This window comes from Leuciscus leuciscus (assembly GCF_965113295.1).
Source record: "Leuciscus leuciscus genome assembly, chromosome: 10".
NCBI lineage: Eukaryota > Metazoa > Chordata > Actinopteri > Cypriniformes > Leuciscidae > Leuciscus > Leuciscus leuciscus.
Genome location: NC_138734.1, coordinates 12598153 through 12614671, shown reverse-complemented (window position 1 = coordinate 12614671; position 16519 = coordinate 12598153). Strand labels below are relative to the sequence as shown.

The window sequence follows — 16519 nt, the reverse complement described above, 5'->3', positions numbered from 1 at the left end:
CTTACTTTTATAGTCTGAAAAGTCTGTTCAGTACAAACTTGAGAACAGTCGGCAATAATTATGAACAATGTGAAACGTAAAGCAAGTTTACCCATGATTTCGCATGACTCAGGGATAACTATTGTGTGAAAGCACTTTGTAGTATTGGAAATATGTATTGATTATTTTAGTATTTCTATATTTTTCTATGTCTAAGGTAGCTTTTGCAATAGCCATATGAAATTAGGTCTCAGTGAACAATAAAATCTTTGTCAATGTCTGGGGCAAGACAAAATTAGTGTCATTCACAGTCTCAGTTGCTCTACTCTTTATAATACTATGGGGTGCCGTTTGTAAAGCGGCTCACGCTGAATATTACAGCAACATTTTGTCACATTTAGCTTCAAACAATGTTTAAAAAACTGGTATGAATTTTTGACGGTCACTTTTTAGCACATTTACAACAATATTTGTCAACTTAGAGATATTTTAAATACTTAAATCTAAATATTAAATGTTACACCTAAATGCTAAATCTAAATGTTAAATCTAAATCTAAATGTTAAATCTAAATGTTAAATCTAAATCTAAATGTTAAATCTAAATCTAAATGTTAAATCTAAATGTTAAATCTAAATGTTAAATCTAGATCTAAATGTTAGATCTAAATGTTAGATCTAAATGTTAGATCTAAATGTTAGATCTAAATGTTAGATCTAAATGTTAGATCTAAATGTTAGATCTAAATGTTAGATCGAAATCTAAATGTTAAATCTAAATCTAAATGTTAAATCTAAATCTAAATGTTAAATCTAAATCTAAATGTTAAATCTAAATCTAAATGTTAAATCTAAATCTAAATGTTAAATCTAAATCTAAATGTTAAATCTAAATCTAAATGTTAAATCTAAATCTAAATCTAAATGTTAAATCTAAATCTAAATGTTAAATCTAAATCTAAATCTAAATCTAAATGTTAAATCTAAATCTAAATGTTAAATCTAAATCTAAATGTTAGATCTAAATGTTAAATCTAAATGTTAAATCTAAATCTAAATGTTAAATCTAAATCTAAATGTTAAATCTAAATCTAAAATCTAAATGTTAAATCTAAATCTAAATGTTTAATCTAAATGTTTATCATTATCAAATCTAAATTTGCATATTAGTGAAATATTTAGTTTCACCCGAAACATTTAGATTCAACATTTAGATTTAATATTTAGATTTAACATTTAGATTTAGATTTAGATTTAGCATTTAGATTTAACATTTAAGTGTAACATTTAATATTTAGATGTAACTATTTAAAATATCTCTAAGTTGACAAATATTGTTGTAAATGTGCTAAAAAGTGACCGTCAAAAATTCATACCAGTTTTTTAAACATCGTTTGAAGCTAAATGTGACAAAATGTTGCTGTTATTTTCAGCGTGAGCCGCTTTACAAACGGCGCCCCATATAAATCAACACTTTCTAATAAAACAAATTTACAAACTGATTTTTGGACTGAAATTTGTTTAGATGACAGCTGAGCAATTAGGTTTAGGGCCACTTTCATGGTTCTTTGGGTCAGAAAGTCACACCCTGCATCCCAATGTGCATTCTATGCATCCTAAATAATATGTGAGCTTATAAGTGTGTCCCAAAGCATAATATAGTATGCCAAAAGTCCCCGAATGATCTACTATTTCTGTTAGATTATCGAAGTGTGGATCCGTGCACACTCTAATCATGCTAATATTGCCCACAACCCATTGCGCTTTAGAGGAGGATTCGATTCATTAAAAAAAAAAAAAACATGGCGGATGTGCACGATTAATGGTTAAGTAGAGAGGTTTAGATAAAGGAGCTTGAATGACTAATAATCAACATTTAACCTTATAAAAAATATTTATTTAATGTTATCTTTGTTATATCATCTGCAACAATAATGTGCACTTTTATAAAGATCTGTTTGGCTCTTAACTTAAATGCATCATTATGCAAAAATATTAGAATAGTTCTCCGCATGAAAGACCTATGACTGGTAGATCAACGTGCTACTTCTTTTCTCTCCAATACGGTAGGAAATTAAATGAAATGAAATGTGGAGGATTTTAACTGTGACAAGATGATTGACAGGCCAGTTTATTGCGACAGGATGAAAGGCAAAAGTTGGACGAGTATTGGGCCATTAAGTGAAATCAACGAGGAGGAGGTGGATCCTGAAGAGCGTGACGGAACAAACTAGCATGTTTGATTGTGTTGAACTAGATATCACCCTCATTGAGGAGACCTAAAAGTTATCTAGGGAAGATCTTTCCCCATCACCTCCACCGCCCGCATTTAGCGCTCTCTGCAACAACTGTGTACACTGCAGGCCTCTTAGGAACCCTGCTGCCCTCAAAGACATGCTACTATCTATGACTACTATAATATGCAAGCAGTCAGAGACACTACCCAATCAACATTTGTACAGAATAAGTTGCAAATATTTAAAAAAGGAGTTTTATGTGTATAGAATGTTCTCTTAGAATTAATCTTCAAACAGATGGAACGGAACTGGAAACGAACAGATGATGTTATAAATATCAGTGTTTTGTTTAGTTGAAATATAAAAGGGCAGTATGACATTTTCTCCTGACAAAAGGTCCATCTAATTCTACATAAGCCTTAAAGGGTTAGTTCACCCAAAACTGAAAATTCATGTGTAAGTTTGCTTTACAATTGCATATTTCCTCACTTTAACTGAAATGGTATATACTGTACACAATATTATATATATATATATATATATATACACTGTATATTTTGTCATGAGACACACGAAAATGGAGACGGTGGATGGAGATGGTGATCGTGTTTGGGTCTGTTCTTATTTTCTACATAAATCAATCGGAACACTTGAAATATTATATGTTATATATATTTTTTTTAATAAATGTAAAATAAAATGATGCTGGCTAATTAAATTGAAAATCACACGTCACAATAGCAAAACTATACCCCAATATATCTCATTTCAAAATTCTCATGCCCATCACATCTCTGTATAGCGTCAAAGTTTTCTCATTGTAAGCAATTGAGTACCCTGCACATCAAAAAATTGTGCCATTTCCAAAATCTTGGATGCAATGGTGTCTTGTGGTAACATTGTAAATGAGTGCAAGCGTTTTCAAACTTGCTGGACGTCCAGGTCAGAAACTTTGCCAATAGCTGTACTGGCAATATGCAGATGCATTGCGCACAACAGCCCTGGAAAGGCAATCAGCTACTGCACGAGTCTGTCTCTTCACATGCTGGATGTCAGTGATGAACTTTCAGTTGTGGTGATCAATGGCTTTGAGATTTTGGACAGCATAAATGAGTGGCTTGCAGTTGACAAATGCAAATAACATACAACCTTCAAGCGGGGTATGGAAAGGTAAAATAGCGACGATTGCGTAACTAGTGTATATGTTACGTTATCTGTACGTATTATGTTATCTGTTTCTGTGTTTTCTTGTATTGTGGGAGTTGTGTGTATGTATATTATCCAGGAAGAAGACCAGATTGGTTGCATGCCCTGCTTGGTCAGCTGACTCCTTGTCGTTTCTAAAAGTCTTCATCGTCACTGTTTTAATTTGCCTTGCCCTCACTTGCTGTGCTTCCCTTGCCTGAATTTGCTAGTTCTCCCGAGGAGCTGCTCCCTCTACCTCTCGGTTGCCCGTCTCAGGGCCGCTTGCTCTTGTGCTTACCGCCTAATTTGGCAGGGGCCTGGGCGGGATGGGTGGGCTGCCTGTGGCCGGTCCCACGCTGTGGCCTGGGTGGAGGCTGCTGTTGAGGCCGAGTGGGGGCGGTTGCACGAGTAGACGGGGGAGCTGCAGCTGGCGACTGGATGGAAGCAGCAGCTGGCTGCCAGGGCAGGATGTGCTTGATTGCCTCTGTCTGCTTCCGTGCAGCCGAGAACTGCTGGGTAAAGTTCTCGACCGTGTCACAGAAAAGGCAGACCTTACAGATCGGGGCGTTGAGGAACCGGACCTTGTCGGGGTCATGCTTATCCTCCAGGTTCAGCCAGAGATGCCGTTCCTGGACCCCTAAGGTGGACATCACCCGACCCAGGGAGTGCGCAGTGACTTTCGTCGTTCTTAAGGCGAGGTCCGTCACTGTGCACAGTTCAGGGGTTCTGCATAACCCCTGGGTCAGAACTACCCTCATGCAATTCCTTTAGCGCTTTGCCCTGGTAGACCTGCAGGAGCACCATTCTCCACAGGTTCTGTAAGACTTGCCCGCCAGATGGGACGAGAACTTACAGGTCCGGGAGGGGAGACACGTATTATCCCTCAAAGAGGTAGCGGTCTTTGGACACCACTGCATCGCAACCGACCGCCCCACCATCGAGGGTAGGGAGGGTGGAGGAGGTACTACACCGGTTTCGGACAGAAAAAGATGGCGTCCATGATCTAATGACGTCGTCATGCACTTCCGGAAAGAAAGACACCAGGACGGGCCGCCCTGTGAAACTAAACGTCCAGCCTCGGGGGACCAGGACATGGTGGAGGCCTTCACTCTAGATCGACTCTCTCTGCGGCCCGGGAAAGCATATCAGTAAGCTCTGGGTCGCACTCAGACAATGCTTCGATCCCCAAACGCGGCAACGCAGCCGAATCTTCATCCCCGGAGGACTCAAGCTCACCCTCCGATGCAGCGATTGACATCTGGTCATCCGGCGGAGCCCCAAAGGCAGGTGCCCCATGAGACCAGCGCGCTCCTTCGGAAGCTCCACAGCTTGTGGTGTACTAGAGGGGTAAGGGGCCCACAGAGATTGGTTACTCGGTGGGGAAGCCCTCACTGTGATCCTCAGGTCTCCAAAGCTATCAGCCGAAGTAGCCCTTTTCTGGTAGCCACCAGAAGAGGAACTAGATCAAGGGATAGGCAAAGGGACTCCACCTCGTCTGAGGTACTCAAGTCTCGACCGCAATACCGAGATGGTCATCCTCCCGCAATGGGTACATGACTCATCCACGAAAGCACCCTCAGCGTGCTTAACAGCCAGACACGTGAGGCAATGATCGTGACTGTCAGCCGGAGCCAGGTAACGACTGCATCCAGAGACACGGGTGGAATGACATCTTCATAAAGATGCAGTGTCACACCCTTGCAAACTCTTTTAGGGAAATTAGCTCTCTCTCTGGTGCTGAAGCGCACAGGGGAAATGGCCGCGGCACAATCAGCAGGAATCAGTGCAGCCCGCTGTGTGCACTCACACTCTATGAAGGTGCAGCACCACAAGCAGGGATATAGTGCAGCCCACTGTGTGCTCTCACTCTTTAAAGAGCTATGAAAACAACTGTTTTTTGCAAGCTCTTTAAGAGATTGTGACCACCGTCTGAAGTGCCATCATGCGAACACTGACTGAAGAAGCTTCTATTCTTCCACAAAGCACAGAAGGCATGTAGAACACTCATCGAAGATTGCAGAGCAGAAAAAAATTGAATACTACCTATTCTACTATCTACCTAACCGCTCGGCTCCAAAGCGAAAAGCAAATAGGCGATGCACCCGCATCCGTATTTATACCCACTCTGCGTCAGATGCAAATCTCGCATTTAGTTACATTAAACATTACTGATAATGTCAATACATTTCACATTAATTTTCATCTTTTAAGTTTAGGATATTGTAATATTTCATAGTTAATAAACAAAAATCAACTCTATATCATTCATCAAGGACTCCAATTAATTAATCAGTGGAACTTTCATAACCCAAAAAGAAGCATTACATTCCCAAGTAGTCCCAAGAAGTGATTGATGCATGCACTCATGGAAGTGGACAGAGACATGGATTTCCATGCATTCACTTTTTTTTTCCAAATGTGAAAAGATCACTTCATTGTGTTTTTATTCAACACATTTCACAATAAATCTTTAATCATCTGCACTGAGATGTCTTTGCATCTCCACATTAGATGTCATTTCTTTCTGTCATTAATTAAAGTTTGTAATTGATTAAAGTTTGTATTTTGAGCATGTTCTTTCTCTTTGATCATCTGTCTTTTATTCTGACTGATAAAACTCTGTTTTTAAGTCAAGTCTTGCTGACATGAAATTGCATTCTGTGCTACTGTATGTGCTCATGATAGAGCAATTTTGGACTGAGAGGGAACATCAACTTTCTAAAACACTCAAAAAAAAAAAAAAAAAAACTGGAGTAAAATAGAAATATCACAAAAGTATTTTTATCCACAATTACAAAGTATTTACTCAGTAATGTTATCCATAGACATTCATTTGAAATAATACAGCATATTCCACAAAAAGTGTTTAAGAACAATCATCTTTCAATTTCAAAACTAATAGCCTAGTAATTGAATATATATATATTTTTTTATATTAATATTATTACTCTTACAGCAGTTATCCAAACAAAAGTCCAAAACACTTGTGAAAAATTTATTAAAAATAAAAGCGGATGAAACAAGAACAATAAATCGACCCTTGGAATTATAAGGTTCTATGTGACATTTTTGTCAAAATTTAATTATTCACATATTCTTATTCTGTGACCACTTCTTTACATTATGTGATGTTTTTTAAGTTGTGTACATTTTGGAACTTTTCATTTAGAAAATAAAAAGGTTCTTTCTACACAGTCGAATGGAATGCAAAAACTTTAAAGCTCAATATCTCAAAACTGCTCAGAACGCAGATAGAACCTTATAATTCCAAGGGGACGAAATCTCTAAATTGTCAATATTTTAGTCCGAATAATTCAATTCAGAATTATAACAATTATTTCAAACCTAAATTATATTATTATTATTAATGTTACATGACCCACCCTTAAATAGACAAAGCATGACTCAGGTTCATTAAATAGAAAAATAACCAAGATTTATTTTTGGCTTACACAAAGGTATATCACATACACATAAGAGGATGCTCGTAACTACCCAAACAGAAGGAGCCTTTACACCACAAAGCAAAAAAGAAATCAAAGAAATCAAACAGTCAAAATAAACCCATAAGTTAAATTCATTAAACAAAACCTTGTGAATCACTCAGTTAATCCAAAGTAAATTACATGCAAAAAAAAAAATAGCTCCTCTGTTTAAACACTAGGCATGTAGCAAAAGGAAAAGAAAATAAATCCACCCCAAGGGCCTTTCCCATTTCGTTTGGGCCCGATTACCAGCTCAAGTGCCCGGACGGACTACTAGACAATTATATATAAAAGAAAAAAAATCAAATACAACAAGAGCAACAAATGGGCTCCGTAGAGCTGAAAATAAAAGCATTAAAACATCTTTATTATTCATAATTAAAACAATCACCCCATATTAAAACAATTTAATACTTTTAATCAACTCATACCTGTCTCAAAGATCCAAACAAATCCACATGCGAACCTCTCGCATACGAACACCACGAGTGTTGAGCTATTTCCGCCGGCCAGAAACAAACGCGCCATACTATTTTCGTTCCTACCCCTGATATTTATACTTGGCTAACCAGTAACCACACCCCCTTGATTCACAATTATTTTATTTTTTTACAACTACAATTATTATTATTATTATTATTATTATTATTATTATGAAAACACACAAACATAAACAAAAACTCATATTTTTCCCATATATCCACCAAGTTGATTTTCAGTTTGAAATATATTGTGACATTACACTATTATTGCATTTCAACTGTCTGCGTCTCCTTAGGACTTTTATTTTGAAGTATATTTAACTTGTTGTTTCCAATTTTTTTAATTTTTTTTATTTTTTATTTTTTTTTATTGACATATTTATAGAACATTAACAAAAAAGGCATTCGTAATTTCAGATTTTACAAACAAACCTGAGCGTACATACAGATATTACATCACAATATACATATTCTCATCAGCAGGCAAATATAAATTGAAGCCAAGGTGAAAATATATTATTTTTTTTTATAATAATAAAAATAAATGAACAAATAAATAAATAAAGTAGGGGAGTAGGACAATATTCAATTTATAAAATCAAAGTCTTCCAATAAGGAGTACAAATACACTGCTTTAGGACTTTTCATCCTTCTCACGGTCTCCAAATATACTTTAAATTCCTCCTTAAAAACCACTAATTTTGGAGGGATTTTGAAAAATGTACATTTGTGTATATAAAATTTCAACAAAAGCAACATATTATTAATTACATAAGATACCTTTTTATCCTTTATTAATAGCCCAAATTTAATAAATTCCCACGACAGTATCAACCTTACAGGAATTCTTTGTTGCATCCATCTCAATGCATCATTCCAAAATTTGTTTACCAAAATGCACTGAAAAAACAAGTGTTCAACTGATTCTATCTCAACCTTACATATTTGACATAAATTTGAATCCCCAACATTAAATCTCATTCTTAAAAATTCTTTTGTTGGATATATATGATTCAGAATTTTAAAATGCACCTCTTTACATTTAGGATTAACAAGAAATGAAAGAAAATTGGTCCTAATTTTACACACTTCTTTCTTCTCATAATGACGTAAAATATAATTTCTTAATACCGGTCCTGGGAAACATTGATGTACTAAACAGTCTCTTAAGAATTTGTTTGAACATTTTCTGTCAACAAAGCTTACATTTTCTATAATAAGTTCTTGTAGTTTAGGTATTATCCTTGAATATTTCAGATGTTCACTTATTAATTTAAGCATCTGTAATGGAATATTCTTGATAATTTTTTCATACATTTTAGAGGAGCAGCTTATATTGTATTTACCACAAAAAGCAACATGGCTCAGTATGTTTCCCACATTGTCCACTACATGTGTTAGTGACCATATGCCTTTCTGCCACCACTCATCAATAAACAAAGATTTTCTGTTCACAGTTATACATCTGTTGTTCCAGATTGACATATTATGAGGGCTAAAGTTATGCTTGAAAATCAATTTCCAGTATAATAATACTTGTTGATGGAAAGCAGAAAGTTTTACAGGGAGTTTGGAAAGTTCAAAGTCACATTGCAGCAGAAAACTTATGCCACCACATTTGTTGAATACGATAGTAGGAATCTCAAACCAGAAAGAGGACCTATCATTAATGAAAGACTGCAACCATCTAAGTTTAATGACCCCATTCATAATATCAAAGTCAATCGTTTTAAGACCTCCTTCTTCATAATCTTTAATCATATCACTTTTACGTATATAATGACTTTTCATTTTCCATATAAAATCAAAGTTTAATTTGTTAACTGCCTTTATCCTTTTTGCAGAAACTGCTAAAGAGAAACATGGATAGATGAATCTAGAAAGATTCTCTACTTTTGTCAATAAAATTCTTCCAAAAATTGTTATGTCTCTCTGCAGCCAAGTATTCATTATTAATTTACAATTATCCAAAGTTTTATCAAAATTTAAATGTTCTAAATTCTCCATCCTCTTAGATAACCAGATACCTAAATATTTGACTTCATTTTTCACTGGGATATTGTATAATGTTACATTAGGATGATCATGAATGGCCAATAACTCACATTTTGACATATTTAGCTTTAAACCTGAAGCTTCTGAAAAAAAACTTAATTAACCGAAGTGCTAGGGGTATTTGCTGTTCATTTCTTAAAAAAAGAGTAGTGTCATCAGCAAATTGACTGACAATAAAATTATTACCTTCAAAATCAATGCCAGATATGGTTCCCATTTTGAGTAAAATAGACAACATTTCTGCTACCATAATAAATAATAAAGGAGAACATCCACAACCTTGCCTGATGCCTCTTCTAACCTCGAATCTTGGACATGTACCCTGAGTAAGAGCTACAGAACTGTTTATGTCTTTGTAAAGCATTCCAACAATACTAATACATTTAGAGCCAAAACCAAAGTGTTTAAGAGTTTGGAAAATAAAAGAATGCTCCACCATGTCGAAGGCCTACGGAGCCCCTGAGGGGACCTTTGCAAAAAAATAAAAATAAAGACTATTGCGTGCTCACGCGAAACTTTCGCGTGCTCACGCGAAACGTATCGCGTGCGCACGAGAAACTATCGCGTGCGCACGAGAAACGTATCGCGTGCGCACGAGAAACGTATCGCGTGCGCACGAGAAACGTATCTCGTGCTCACGCATTACAATTTCCGGTTTGCGTTGCATCACTGTCATTACTATGAGGAAAACAAGAGAATGGATGTGGATGCGCATGAATTAATCGAAAATTATTTTAAACTTGGACTTCAATAAAAGACATAGTTTCTGTCCTTGCATTTCGACACAGATATATAATCACTGAGCGACATTTAAAACGCATTTTGAGGTCTAGAAGTCTGTTTCGACGGAAAGGCTACTCAAATATTGAAGACGCGATTGTATTTATTCAGCATCAACTCCAAACTATAGGTCAGCTCCATGGATACAGGTGGATGCATACAAAGTGTAAAGAAAATGGATTGCATATCAGAAAAGAACATGTTCGCTTCATTTTGAGCTCGTTAGATCCTGGTGGTGTAGAATGCAGGAAAGCCCGACGTCTCCATCGGCGTAACTATTTTGCAAAAGGACCAAATTATATCTGGCACTTTGATTCTTATGACAAACTGAAGCCATATGGTATTTGCATAAACGGCTGTATTGACGGCTTTTCAAGAAAGATCATTTGGCTGAATGCGTACACAACAAGCAGTGACCCGAAGGTCATCGGAGGATATTACATGGAAACAGTGGAGAGTTCAGGTGGCTGCCCTAGAATCATTAGAGGCGACTGTGGCACAGAGAATGGGCACGTGAGAGACTTCCAACGTTTCCTCAGACGCAACATTTTACAGGAATCTAATATTGACTGCTACTTACAAAGGTGCAAGCACAGCCAACCAGCGAATAGAGAGTTGGTGGGGATTTCTCAGGAAAGAAAGCATGGAATTTTTCATCTCTTTGTTTGGTGACCTTAAAGGGACAATGTGTAGCTTTTTAGGTATTTTATTATCTAAAATCTATATTTTTATTCATAAATATGCCCTCAATGGTGTACAAATACCTATGCCAATGTTCAGACTAATCCTCGTAAACGAAGAATTTATTATCTTTATATACATGGGACGGGTAAGTCCACGGAGGCTTCCATGTAGTTCCGCCATCTTGAAAAACTATAATAGCAGAGAGGGACAAAAAGTACTAGGCCAACGCGTTTCCACAACGCGTTTCGTTTAGAGCCAGCGTCACGTGACTGAAGCCAGCAGAAGCGGAGGAGCAGAGAAGTGAGAGGCGCTTGTCACTGCCGCGGCAAGTTTAAAAGGATGCACTGCACGGTTATTTATACACCGTTCATTCATACATACATATGAGTCACAGGATAAGGAGTCCTCGTCGTCGAAAAAGTCCAAAATAGATCGTAAAAGGAAACGTGACCGGAGATTACAAAAACAAGGGTTACTGTCAGGATAGCTAATGCAGGAGAAAGCTTTCAAAAGAGACCCTGAAGTTGCCTGCTTTCTTCTCGACAGGTAAGTCAATGTTACAGTCTTAATTACAAGCTTTTTTTTCATTGCTTGGTTGTGTACTTTATTATATAGACAGTCGAACATTTATAGTTAAAAGTTAAACAGGCTCTTTGATGAATAGCAGCTATTGAGTAAAGTAACGTTAGAGAAGGCTCTGATGATGATGATATCTAACAATGCACATACTTCAAAAAATATAACGAGTAAAGAAGGCATTACTACTAATTACCATAGTTAATGTTTTTGACAGTCAGTAGTTCATACTGTAACATTCTTTTTTTCGTTGTTTCAAGTTTCAGTTTGTTTTAAATAACAAACATGTTCACCCGAAGAAAAACTCGAAGTGCTATTATAAGACATCCTGTCATAGCTTTTAGGTACATAACGGCTACCGTAGATGCAACGCGCATTTGAAAAAGTGAGGCGCTGGAGAGCATTATTCGTTTGAATGCAAAATACAATTTCACCACTAGATGGGAGAAATTCCTACACAATGTCCCTTTAAGGACAGAGGATTGATCGACGGAGGATTTTTGGATAAAAATCTCATGCGACTCTGTTTCTTGGGAATTATTCAGGTGAGTGGAGGAGGTCTATGTCTACTTTTCCTTTTAAAATATTTTTAAAAATTGATAATTTCCTGAAATTAACATGCATCTTTTAAAGTTTTTTTTTTTTTTGCGGGGAAAGCTATAAAATAGAATAAGTAAAAGACTTCACACTAACACAAACACATTTTCAAAACTGTAAAAGGTTAGGTTATATAAAAATAAAACATTAACTAATTATTTTATGATAAACATAGCCTATTACTGTCTTAAGTTAACTGCATTTATAGTTGGCATATAAACGCTAATAGTAATTATTATTATTAGGCCTACATTTAGGCTACATATTTAGACGCTTTTATCCAAAAAAGGAACAAATAATTTGTTAAATGTCAGTCATAATACAGGTTAGACAATAATAATCCAGGGCTAAGATTATCACAAGTAAACACAAGATTTTGACGGAGTGTGGAGCGCGCTTGCTGCATGGATGAAGGCGTCGGCGCGAAAACTTGCATTTTCCTATCAACAGAACAGTGGAAACACTCTAAAATAGCCTACTCCATAATTTCTGGTCATACAGAAAATAATAATACATCATTCGCACCTACTTTTTTGTGTCAACTCACAATAACAAGAAAATGTGCTTTTGTAAAATAAAAGAAAACAATCAGGCGCGCTTTCATGATCTCCGTGAACTGAAGCGCGTCTCAAAAATGAAACGCAGCGTAGGCCCATAGCCTCACAGAAATCATAAATATATGCTACCTATATAAAGCTTGAAATGTAGACTTTTAAACGAACAAATTCGAATCGAAAGCAAATACCGTCTGAGTAGGCTAATCCCGTATTAAAGGTGCATTTCTCTCTAAAGGCGCATCCACTTTACATCGGATATGTAGGCTATGTATGAAGATATGTTTGCAGCCAACACTGATTTAGAAAGCACTAGTTTATTCATAAACAATTTATAAAACAGTAGTTTATTAATAAAAAATAAAAATGCCTAGTTATTTTTTCTGACACATTTGTTATCATTATCCTGCTTTTTCCGATGCTTTACGGCAAAATGTATATGCGCTTGAGCGCGGAATAGGTTATTCCTCCATGCACCCACCCAGTAGGCCTACCTATTTAATAGATTTGTGTACTAATTGCTTAAATGACTACTAGTCGACTAGAAAAATCTTTAGTCTATGGCAACTTTAGATTGATCATTTTTAGTAAATAAAACTTATTTAGCCAACGTATTATTTATTGAATAGGCTAGTATCCATCTCTTTACATTGAGTTGAGTTAACATAATTAATGAACGAATAAAATGATTAAATTAAGATGCTATATTTCTAGCATTGCTTCCTTCACAAAGTACTGTTTTAAGGTGACAATCCTTTATACATGTGAAGATTGTATTGACACTTCTTTAATCAGATGCGTTTTGACTACTTTTAGGTATTTTATATCAGGTAGGCCTAATGATGATATATTAACAACAATTTTATGCTATTCATATATATATATATATATATATGGCATTCAACATTGAAAAAAGCCACTACAGCTTACAATGACACAACCAATTGCAGTTTGAATAACTTTGTTTCAAACCTTTATCTAAAATGTATATTTGTATTGCAGGATGAATTGGATGAAACCGCACGTGTGTGGGATGCACATGTAATAAGACCTTCAAAGAACAATCGAGTGCCAAGCGGTAGACCCAATGTGATGTACTTATTCCCAGAGCTCTATGGAACGGAGAACTGCATGTCGCCGGTGGACACAGGCGACCTACAGCTGTGCAAGACAGAATGCACATTTCGATCGTCTATATCATGTGACAGTGATGTCTATGAGATTTGTCATACTGTTATGATAGAAGCTCACCTTGAGCTTCCAAAGGACTCGTACCAAGCAATAGACTTATACTTGCATCTAAGGAATGAGTTATTGACCTTATTGTAACTTGTGCTCAGGGTGTAGATAGAGGGGGTGGTGGCACCTTGTTCAAAGGATATCTGATACCCAAATGCTAAATGTCTTTTTCAGACTTTCTTCTGTGGAACACACAAATGTTTTGCAGAATGTTCATTGAAGCATCCTTTGTCATCACTTGCATTCAGATTTTTCATGCTATGGTTGTAAATGGGTATTGAGGCTGCCAATGCCTAATATTCTGCTTAACATCTTTTGTGTTTCTCAGAGGAAGGTCATCCTGGTTTGGAACAAGTGTGAATATTTTCATTTTCTTGTTAACAATCCCTTTAATATTTTGTACTTTTTTGTGTTAATATTTAGTTTTCCCCCTCGATGTTGGCAATGTAATAAGAACACTGTAAAAAATTTCTAACCCTCCCAAATAAAAAATTTCAAGTGACCGATAACATCTAAATTTTTCAATTGGCCCAAGTGAAATTATTATTGCAATAGTCTGTTAACATTGGCTCAATGAGAAATAATACGTCAGACTAATTGAAAAATTTAGATGTTATCGGTCATTTGAAATTTTTGACTTGGGGATGTAATTTTTTTTTACAGTGAATCAAATGCAAAACAGTAAGGGGTTTAGAACACAGTTGGGGTCAATTTATTGATTATTATACTTTAACACAGACAATGTACTGATGACATCATCTAACAATGTTTACAAACATGGCTACTCAAACTTACCATGTTCATATCATTACAATAAATTGTAAAAAAAGAAAACAGAGAAAGAAAAAAATGGCAAGATATATTGAATGAATTAAAATTACAGTGCATTCATTATAATTGAACAGGAATATATTTTCATTACTGTTTACCTGAAATGTACAAACATTGTTTTTCTTTATAAACATTTCTAAAGTTTTGCTTAAGAAGCTTATCTCCCCCTCATTCAACCCAACAGGAGTGAAACAGAATGATTTACAATATATCTTCTCCATGTCTAAGTCGAAGCTCTCAAACACATTTAACAGGGTATTTCATTATATAATTGCTACTGACTTGTAACATTAATGAACACAAACTATAAACTCATGTACAGCATAGCTATTTTGGACATCCACTTTCTTCTTTCAGTTCAACTGAATGTATTTTTTTTGTATAAAATTCAAATTTGATCCTGTCTCTTTAGAATAAAAATGAAAACTAACTTTAAAACCTTAAAAGATCATTTAAAACCACTCAATCATTTCAAAAATTCAAAATGAAGTCGCCTTCAAAAAAAATCATAATGGCAATAAAAAAGTAACGGTAGTATAACCAGTGGTGTAAAAAAAAAAACTTCACTCTGTCAAGTTCTCAGTTCAGTTGATTCAGTTACAGAATGTCCATAGCAAAGCAATCTCCACTTAGGACATTGTCAAACTCTGTACGAAATTCAGGGTAAGAGTTGTATATACACGGCAAGTCGAGAACTGCTCCACATGTATGTGCAACAGGTCTGCGTCCAAGACCACATAATCCATTAAACATGACTTCGATTTTGTCTTTGCAAATGACAGTAGAGCCAGTACAGAATCGTAGGAAAGTCTCCAGCTTTCTTTGGTCTAGGTTTTTCACGTAGCGCTGCAGATGATTAAGGGTCAGCTGCTCTTGCTGGTTCAATAAATCTTTTGCTGGCTTTATCATTTGTGCAACTTTCTTGGATGTAGCTTTCTTTGACTCGTATGCTTCCAGTATGCTTTGTCTGTTTAGATTCAGAATGCCACTCGGCATAATGGTTCGGAAGCAGTCAATAATAAATTTGGGCTCTTGGAGGAGAACTTTGTGAGCCATTGTCAAAATAGCAAACTGGATGTTTTCTTTTGGCGGCAAGTGGTATGAGCCCATCCGTGAGAAGAGATCAAGTAAATCTTCTGAATCACTTTCATCCAGGCTGCCTTGAACAGCTTTTTCAACAACGGACTGCTCTGAGGTAGACAAATATTTTAAAAATGAGGACATCAGGAGCTCTTCATCCACAGAGTCAATACCATTAATACATGCCAATATAAATGCTGGAGACAACCTGACAGGCATCACACCATGATCAATGTAGCCTTTCACCCACACTCTTCCAACAGCTTGCCACTCCCCCTCCAAGTAGTCTGGCCGCAGTCTTGGGACTCGTTCTTCTTCACCCTGTGTCTGTGTGTGTGTGTGTGTATATGTGTGTGTGTGTGTGTGTGTGTGTGTGTGTGTGTGTGTGTGTGTGTGTGTGTGTGTGTGTGTGTGTGTGTGTGTGTGTGTGTGTGTGTGTGTGTGTGTGTGTGTGTGTGTGTGTAAAAGGTTTAGGGATAGGGGCAGTGTAAGGGGATAGAATATACAGTACAGTATATAGCCTAAAACCAATTACATCTATGGAAAGTCCCCATAAAACATGGAAACACAACGTGTGTGTGTGTGTGTGTGTGTGTGTGTGTGTGTGTGTGTGTGTGTGTGTGTGTGTGTGTGTGTGTGTGTGTGTGTGTGTGTGTGTGTGTGTGTGTGTGTGTGTGTGTGTGTGTGTGTGTGTGTGTGTGTGTGTGTGTGTGTGTGTGTGTGTGTGTGTGTGTGTGTGTGTGAAAAAAAAAATTT

The 16519-nt window shown here is 36.3% G+C and overlaps 1 protein-coding gene and 1 long non-coding RNA gene across 2 annotated transcripts in view; one reads left to right on the top strand and one right to left on the bottom strand.

The window, feature by feature from the left end:
- Positions 1 to 1251: 1251 nt before the first annotated feature.
- LOC309507258 lies at positions 1252 to 5881 on the top strand. Its single transcript, XR_014209104.1, has 2 exons — positions 1252 to 3287; positions 3395 to 5881. It is a non-coding gene; the product is annotated as an uncharacterized lncRNA (long non-coding RNA).
- Positions 5882 to 6819: 938 nt separating this feature from the next.
- Positions 6820 to 16519, bottom strand: part of LOC309508387 (tripartite motif-containing protein 16-like) — a 29343-nt gene continuing 19643 nt past the window's right edge. Inside the window, exon 7 of the mRNA XM_082182994.1 lies at positions 6820 to 7688. The gene's annotated coding sequence lies outside the window, so the exon portion shown is untranslated. The remainder of the gene's footprint in view (positions 7689 to 16519) is intronic.